This window comes from Trematomus bernacchii, unplaced genomic scaffold, assembly GCF_902827165.1.
Source record: "Trematomus bernacchii unplaced genomic scaffold, fTreBer1.1, whole genome shotgun sequence".
Taxonomy (NCBI): Eukaryota; Metazoa; Chordata; class Actinopteri; order Perciformes; family Nototheniidae; genus Trematomus; species Trematomus bernacchii.
This window is the reverse complement of record NW_022987820.1, coordinates 1-8,779: the sequence shown is the minus strand read 5'-3', so window position 1 is coordinate 8,779 and position 8,779 is coordinate 1.

Here is an 8,779-nt window from a genome sequence, read left to right as displayed (position 1 = left end):
TGGCCTACCTGCCTGTCAGCCTTCCATCTGTGCACAAACTTATCTCGTGCCCTCATTGGTCATGTGCGCGTTCGTGTGTTGGAGGAGGGGCTCTGTAAGGAAGTGGCAGATTTTCTCCGGTTGTGTATTTTCAAATTCTAGCGATCTCGAGCTGGTTTCTCAAACTTACCTACCCTACCTTTAATTGTCCCACAGAGGGGAAATGTACATTCTGCATTTGACCCCTCATAGTGTTAGGAGCAGTGGGCAGCCATTATGCAGAAGAAGATAAAGAATGTATTTCTTATTTCTGTTTCCAACTGACTGAATAAAACACCTTTTAAAAACTTTTAAATGGTGTTTGAAATAATTAAAGCGGTCTAAATTAGCCAGAAATAAGACAGAATCCTTTTAATGACTCCAAGTGTCTGATTTGTTGTACATTCAAATATCTAACAGTAAATACAAGTATATCTTAATCAACTCATGAATGAATAAGTTGATTGACAGTAAATGCCAAATGTTTTAAATGTAAAGATGGAAAAGAATCATGGTTCAAGCTTTCGAATGTAAAATGTACAATATAATAATGTTGACAAAGCGGTAGGAAGATTTGACTCTGGGTCCTTTTGACAGCATTTCTCACATTTTTTAAAAGTTTAATAAATCAAAATATTAATTGATGAAACAAATAATATTTAGCAGATGTATAAAAAAGAAAGTAGGTGCAATTACCTCCATAATGTGATATGAATTATAAGTAACAACCTTGTAATACTTGAAAAACATTTTCCTGATAACACATTACCTAAACTTATGTTTAAGAAATGTATGTAAGACTTTCTGTTGTAATTTCTCGTGTGGTAAAGGATCTGAATACTTCCTCCATCCAACAAAATAATATTACATTAATGGAAATTATAATAATAATAACTAAAATAACACAGTATAAAAAGAAAGTTTGATCACATACGTTTTATTAAAAGATCCCAAAGACTGAATCCAGTAAAAATGTTAAACAAATTAAGAAAGAATCAGGCAAGAACAGATTAATTCAGATTGTATATGTGTGCAAGAATAAATGTGTAAAATAAACATTTCACATACATTTTTCCCCAAAAATTGATTGTAGTGAATAGGAATAAAAAAAAAAAACTCGTCACCTAATGGTAAAGTTTCACCATAACTAGTGACTCTGCGGATAATCAGGTTAATGTGAGCATGCACATCCAGAGACGGATCTGATCTTCATGTCGAAGGTTTTCAGGGAGTACTTCGTGCCCTTCCATGTCTTCCAGATAACCCCAACATATCGATATACAGTGGTGGTCCCGCGAGGTGCGTACAAGCCGGTGGGGTTGGCATGGATTAGGGTTATGCATTTGGAGTACCAGAATCCACCGATAGAATTCTGAGCGCAGTTTACAGTGTAAATGTCCTGGTCTCTGTCAAACGTGGTGAACTTCATGTTGTTGTGGTTTGTCAAACTGTCCCCTAGAAATAAAAACAAACAAACTTGAAACCCAGAAACACTTATTTTAATGCCAATGTGTGTCAGTGGGTAATATATTTTATTTTATGTTTTTATAAATGACTTAAAGAGCCTCTTAAATAGTGATAGAATATAACCGGGCACATTTGTATTTAAGTAGAATATTAAGGTATTTCTATTTTATGTAATTTAATAAAAGTTTTCTAATATTACATTTCTCACACGTCCAAATTGCAACACTTAAGTCCCAAGAAATACCCACCAAGTGTCACCAGACCAACCTTTCCTCACGCTATTTTTCATTACATTTTTAACAAATACTGTAGAGAGGACATATTATGCTAGTTTTCAGGTTCATATTTAGTGCGAATGCTGTTTACAGCATTCCACTATAGTTCTTCGAATCTTTATTCTTCCCCTTATTAGTGCGAATGCTGTGCCACAGCATTCCACTATAGTACTTCAAATCTTTATTCTTCCCCTTATTATTTCAGCCAATACTTTGGCACTCCATAACTTCAGCTTATTTTCAGCTACAGAAACCATTCAAATATTAAACTATTCAGCCTGTTCAGGAATCGATGGGAAACCTTCAACTTTTTAAAAATATTTTATACTTTTTGAAATATTCAGCTTTTTAAACTCTTTTTTTAACATGGAAGTCAATCGGAGATGCCTTCAAATCCTCTTTTCCTACACCTTGCGCCAAATGCTACTCCTTCCACATACTTTCAGCTAGACACTTCGTTCCAACTTTCAAATGATCACAACACCTTCAGCTATTCAAACTTGACTTTTATTTTTGATATCTTTTACACTTATTGAGATAATTAACTTTGTTTGGAGCTTGGTAAAGAGGCTTTCTTCAGATTTTAACATTAGTGTGGATGGAGCAGCTCGTTATGTCTAGAGTGCTTTGATCTCAAAACAGAGTGCAGCTGTGCTCCCCAAAAAATGTTTTAAACTTGCCATAATTCCCAAACCCTACACTCCTCAGACATATTTTTTCATGAAAAACGTAGGAAAACCTCTCCTAGGTTGGAAAATTAAAAAAAATTAAGAAGAAATATTAAACAAAATGCCTCTTGAGGGCATGAAGAGACAAAAAGTCCACCTAGCTCCCAATTGATTCCCATGTTAAATCTTTCCGGAACTTTCTTCAGAACAGAGAGAAGTACACTTTAGACAAACTGCTCCCATCTCCACATTTTACACACAAAACCAAAGAAAACAACATATATCAGTTCATTGGGGTTCCCTGATGCTCACGGTCTGGTAATTTTTTGATAGGAGCCATGGTTTTTGAACAGGTGGCAAAATTGTCAGATACAAACCTCAATGACTTCTTAATGGGACTCAGTGCTGCAGTGGGTAAATTGTCATAAGTCGTCACCATGGTAACCTTTCATCTCTGGGTTTACACACACAGGTGTTTGTAAACATCTCTCTCTCTCTCTCTCTCTCTCTCTCTCTCTCTCTCTCTCTCTCTCTCTCTCTCTCAGACACATCAAGAGAAGAGAGGGCGATCAAGAGAAGTGAGAGAGGGTGATAGAAGAGAGAGGGTGATCAAGAGGAGAGAGGAGAGCGAGAGCGGCAATCAAGAGAAGAGAAGAGAGAGGGCGATCAAGAGGAGAGAGAGAGGGCGATCAGGGAGAGAGAGTGGGCGATCAAAGAGGGAGAGAGAGTGGGCGAATCAAGAGGAGAGAGAGTGGGCGATCAAGAGGAGAGAGAGGGCGATCAAGAGGAGAGGAGTATGAGGGCGGATCAAGAGGAGAGAGAGAGGCGCTCAAGAGGAGAGAGAGAGGGCGATCAAGAGAAGAGAGGAGAGAGAGAGAGAGGGCGATCAAGAGAAGAGAGAGAGGGCGATCAAGAGAAGAGAGAGAGGGCGATCAAGAGGAGAGAGAGGGCAATCAAGAGGAGAGAGAGAGGGCGATCAAGAGAAGAGAGAGGGCGATTGTTACGTGCCGTAGTGTGTGTGTGGGTGTGTGTGTCTTTCTCTCTCTCTCCCTCTGATTCTCCAGGTGCAGCCTGATTGTCTCCAGGTGCAGCCTCTCTCCCAGGTGCTCCCAATCCCCAATCAGGGTCTTCCTTAAAGGACCTGAGGAAGTCTGCAGTGGGTCTCCTTTTCTCCTCTGGCTGCATGGGTGCAGCACGTCGTCTTGGGTCTCTGTGTGGGACCTGGTTGTCCATTATTGTTGAATTAAATCTCATGTGTGAACAAAGAGATCAGTTTCCTCTCTTTTTCTCGTGCTGGTCGTTCTGTGTTTTGTTACTCCCCTTCGTACCCCTAGATTTTGGAGGGAACGTAACAAATGGGGGCTCGTCCGATCTTTGAGACAAAGAGTGAGTATCTGTTTGTGGTTTAGCGTTGATATTGTGTAGCATTGGCTGTGAAGTCTCTTGCTGTTTAAAAGCTTCCTCAGTTTAGATAGGGGAGTGTCTAGCTGGGCTTAATCAGTCTTTCCTTCAGGCACTCATTTTTTATTTTGCCTTTTTTATTTTCGGGGTAATCCTGGGTGGGGATTTATTCCCTGTTGGGGGCAGGCGTTTCAGGGTTTCGGCCACTGATGTTTGCCTTTAAAGTCGCCTCGAGCCCGGCACGCTCCAGAAGATAGTTAGGTAAGTTTGGTAGGCAGGATCTGGGGAAGTTTGTTAAAAAAAAAAAAAAAAAAAAAAAAAAAATTGTAAGTCGCCGTTGATAAGGATGGCTTTTGTTTTGGAGCAGTTTGTGGCCAGTCCTACTGTGGGTCAGCTAGACTGGTGTAGGAAGATTGATTTGCAGTTAGTTGCTGACCATTATCACGTTTCTGTCTCCTCTGCTCTTGTTAAGAGTGAACTCAAGGCTACGGTGCTAACTGGACTAGTTGAACAGGGGGTTTTGAGTCTGCCTACTTCAGTGGAAACCCCTGGAACGGTGGCCGGGGCTGTAGCAGCAGAGTCTCCTGGTGGAGGCCGCGTTGATGTTACTCCAGGTGTTCAGAGTGCTACGGAACAGGGAAAACTTTTCAACATGCCTCAGTTGGACTCGTTTTCGGCAGGGTCCTCACCTACGGGGTCTAAATTAGATGCCAGGGTAAAAGTGCGTATGGCTCGTCTACAGTGGGAGAAGGAGGAGCGTGATAGGGATTTTCAGTTCAGGAGGGAGCTGGAGATCAGGAAGTTGGAGGCAGACACTGATGTCAGGAGGGAGCTGGAGATCAAGAAGTTGGAGGCAGACACTGATGTCAGGAGGGAGCTGGAGATCAGGAAGTCGGAGCTGGAGATCAGGAAGTTGGAGGCAGACACTGATGTCAGGAGGGAGCTGGAGATCAGGAAGTCGGAGCTGGAGATCAGGAAAGTGGAGGCAGACACTGCTGTCCGGATGCGTCAGTTAGAGCTTCAGGCAGCTGGGGGGGGTGATTCTGCCGTTACATCTTCTGGTCCTGCTGCCTCCTTCGACGTAAGTAGGCATATTTCTTTGGTCCCTGTGTTTCGTGAATCAGAGGTGGAGATCTATTTTGGTGCATTTGAGCGCATTGCTGCTGCTCTGCGCTGGCCAGAAGACGTGTGGGCTATTCTTTTACAGTGTAAGCTAGTCGGCAAGGCTCAAGAAGCTTGCTCTTCTCTTTCTGTCGAGGATAGTTTAGTGTATGAGAATGTTAAAAGTGCTGTTCTCAGGGCATATGAGCTTGTGCCTGAGGCCTACAGGCAGCGTTTTCGCGGCCTGATGAAAACTTCTGGCCAAACTTACGTGGACTTCGCAAGGGAGAAGAAAGTCCTCTTTGACAGGTGGTGTAGAGCTTGTAAAGCTGACGACATTACTTCAGTGTGTGAGCTAATGATGTTAGAGGAGTTTAAGAACTGTGTGCCTGAGCGTACGGTAGTCTACCTGAACGAGCAGAAGGTAACTACCCTTCAGCAGGCTGCCACTCTGGCAGACGAGTTTGCACTGATACACAAGAGCGTTTTTTTTCAGCGAGACACTTATCGTAGAGCTCCTGACAATTACGTTCCCTGTGTCAGTGCTCCAGTGTTAGATCCCAGGCTAAACAGAGTGTGTTTTTTTTGTCATGACCCAGGTCATGTGATAGCAGACTGTGCAGGTTGGAAGCGAGAGCAGACAGCGGCTGGCAAGCACCCAGAAGGGGTGGGATTGGTTACAGCAGTGTGTCATAGTGGACGGGCCACTGTTAACAAAGGGCCTGATGAGTGTTTGAAACCGTTCATCTCTACTGCTTTTGTCTCTCTGTCAGGAAAAGTGGAGGACCAGCGGCAGGTCACGGTGTTACGAGGCAGTGGTGGCTCACAGTCGTTCATTCTTGCCAGTGTTCTGCCCTTGAGTGCTGAGTCTGCCTGTGATGCAAGTGCGGTGGTAAGAGGTATTGGGATGGGTTGTGTGCCTGCACCTCTTCACAAGATCCAGGTACAGTCTAAACTGGCTACTGGTTTCTTTCCAGTTGCTGTGCTGCCCAAGTTTCCTGTCGACGGAGTGGATTTCATAATGGGTAACGATATAGCCGGGGGTAAAGTGTATCCTACTGCTGAGGTTGTAGACGTTTCAGTTCCTGGTGCTGCAGGTGGTGACCTAGCTCAGACTCATCCGAAGGTGTTTGCAGGTTGTGTTTTGACCAGAACTCGAGGTCCCAAGAGATTATGTTTCTTTTGTCTTGATCCTGGTCATCTAGTGGCAGGGTGTGTAGCTTGGAAGCAGCAGGTGGCAGCTTCCAAGCAGTCTACGGAAAAGTCAAAAGACCAGCACCCAGAATACAATATCGTCATCAAGCACAAGAGGGGAGCAGATAAGGTGGTGGCCGATGTACGGTGCTGTGGGTGAGATTGCGATTGCAGTGGGTCACGATTCATGTCCAGTGGTCTGAGTGTTTTTGGTAACTGTGGCCAAACACTTGTTTGGTTTTATGGGGGGGGGTGTTACGTGCCGTAGTGTGTGTGTGGGTGTGTGTGTCTTTCTCTCTCTCTCCCTCTGATTCTCCAGGTGCAGCCTGATTGTCTCCAGGTGCAGCCTCTCTCCCAGGTGCTCCCAATCCCCAATCAGGGTCTTCCTTAAAGGACCTGAGGAAGTCTGCAGTGGGTCTCCTTTTCTCCTCTGGCTGCATGGGTGCAGCACGTCGTCTTGGGTCTCTGTGTGGGACCTGGTTGTCCATTATTGTTGAATTAAATCTCATGTGTGAACAAAGAGATCAGTTTCCTCTCTTTTTTCTCGTGCTGGTCGTTCTGTGTTTTGTTACTCCCCTTCGTACCCCTAAGAGAAGAGAGAGAGGGCGAGCAAGAGAAGAGAGAGAGGGCGATCAAGAGAAGAGAGAGAGGGCGATAGAAAATTGAGAGGGTGATCAAGAGAAGAGAGAGGGCGATCAAGAGAAGAGAGAGAGTAATGTAACCTCCTAATGTAATGTATTACTCCTATGAAAATGTTCAAAAAGTGCTCAAACTTCACATGTGTGCTAACAGTCCAGCCGTGAAGACATCTACGGGACAGTTTTGAGATTTCTTCAAATGCCGTTGCCACGGCAACACAATGCTCACCATGAAACACGGTTTTCTCATAACTTCAGTGAAAATGATCGAAATGGCCCAAACTTCACAGGTTTGGTAACGATGCAGCCATCAACACATCTAAGCGTATTATGGGGTGTCATCAAATGCCGTTGCCATCGCGACAGATAATTCACCATCAAGTTAGTTCAAAAGTTTGCAGTTCAAATATTCTGCTGCTTTCCCAAGCCTTTTTACTTTCTTTTCTCATCTTCATACAAATTAATTCACTACTACTTACATCTGATATTTAACTCCTTCAGCCTATTTTCAGCTGCAGAAACCATTCAACTATTACATTATTCAGCTATTTCAGGACATCAAGGCTATACATGTTTTTTTAACCTTTTCTTTTAAATATTAAGCTTTTTCTGCATTTTTGTAGCTAAAAGCAGCTACCATTCAGCTAATAACATATTCAGCTTTTTCTGCATTTTCAGCTAAATTCATTCACAGTTTACAGCATTCGCACGCATTTTCTGCAGGAAATGCATTTTCTAGTTATTATTATTATTTCAGCCAATACTTTAGCACTCCATAACTTCAGCTTATTTTCAGCTACAGAACCATTCAAATATTAAACTATTCAGCCTGTTCAGGAATCGATGGGAAACCTTCAACTTTTTAAAAATATTTATACTTTTTGAAATATTCAGCTTTTTAAACTCTTTTTTTTAACATGAAGGTCAATGGGAGATGCCTTCAAATCCTCTTTTCCTACACTTTGCGCCAATGCTACTCCTTCCACATAATTTCAGCTAGACACTTCATTCCCAACTTTCAAATGATCACAAGACCTTCAGCTATTCAAATAGATTTTTATTTTGATATCTTTTACACTTTTTGAGATAATTAACTTTGTTTGGAGCTTGGTAAAGAGGCTTTCTTCAGATTTTAACATTAGTGTGGATGGAGCAGCTCGTTAAGTCTAGAGTGCTTTGATCTCAAAACAGAGTGGAGGGGTGCTTCAAATTCTCCTCCAAAAATGTTTTAAACTTGCCATAATTCCCAAACCATACACTCCTCAGACATATTTTTTCATGAAAAACGTAGGAAAACCTCTCCTAGGTTGGAAAATTAAAAAAAATTAAGAAGAAATATTAAACAAAATGCCTCTTGAGGGCATGAAGAGACAAAAAGTCCAGCTAGCTCCCAATTGATTCCCATGTTAAATCTTTCCGGAACTTTCTTCAGAACAGAGAGAAGTACACTTTAGACAAACTGCTCCCATCTCCACATTTTACACACAAAACCAAAGAAAACAACATATATCAGTTCATTGGGGTTCCCTGATGCTCACGGTCTGGTAATTTTTTGATAGGAGCCATCGTTTTGGAACCGGTGGCAAAATTGTCAGATATAATCCTCAATGCATTCTTAATGGAACTCAGTGCTGCAGTTGGAAATCGTCATAAGTCGTCACCATGGTAACCTTTTCATCTCTGGGTTTACACACACAGGTGTTTGTAACATTCATTCACTACTACTTTACATTTAATGTCTTTATTTAACTCCTTCAGCCTAATTTCAGCTGCAGGAAACCATTCAAATATCAAACCAATTCAGCCTTTTCAGCACATGATGGGAAACTTTCAACTTTTTTCAAAATATGTTATACTTTTTAAAATATTCAGCTTTTTAAGTCTTTTTTTAACATGGAAGTCATTGCAATGCATTTTGAAGCTGTAACAATTCACACACACTCTCTCTCTCACAGACTCACACAGACAGACAGACAGACAGACCATCTCTCATCTCTCTCTCTCCTCTCTCCTCTCT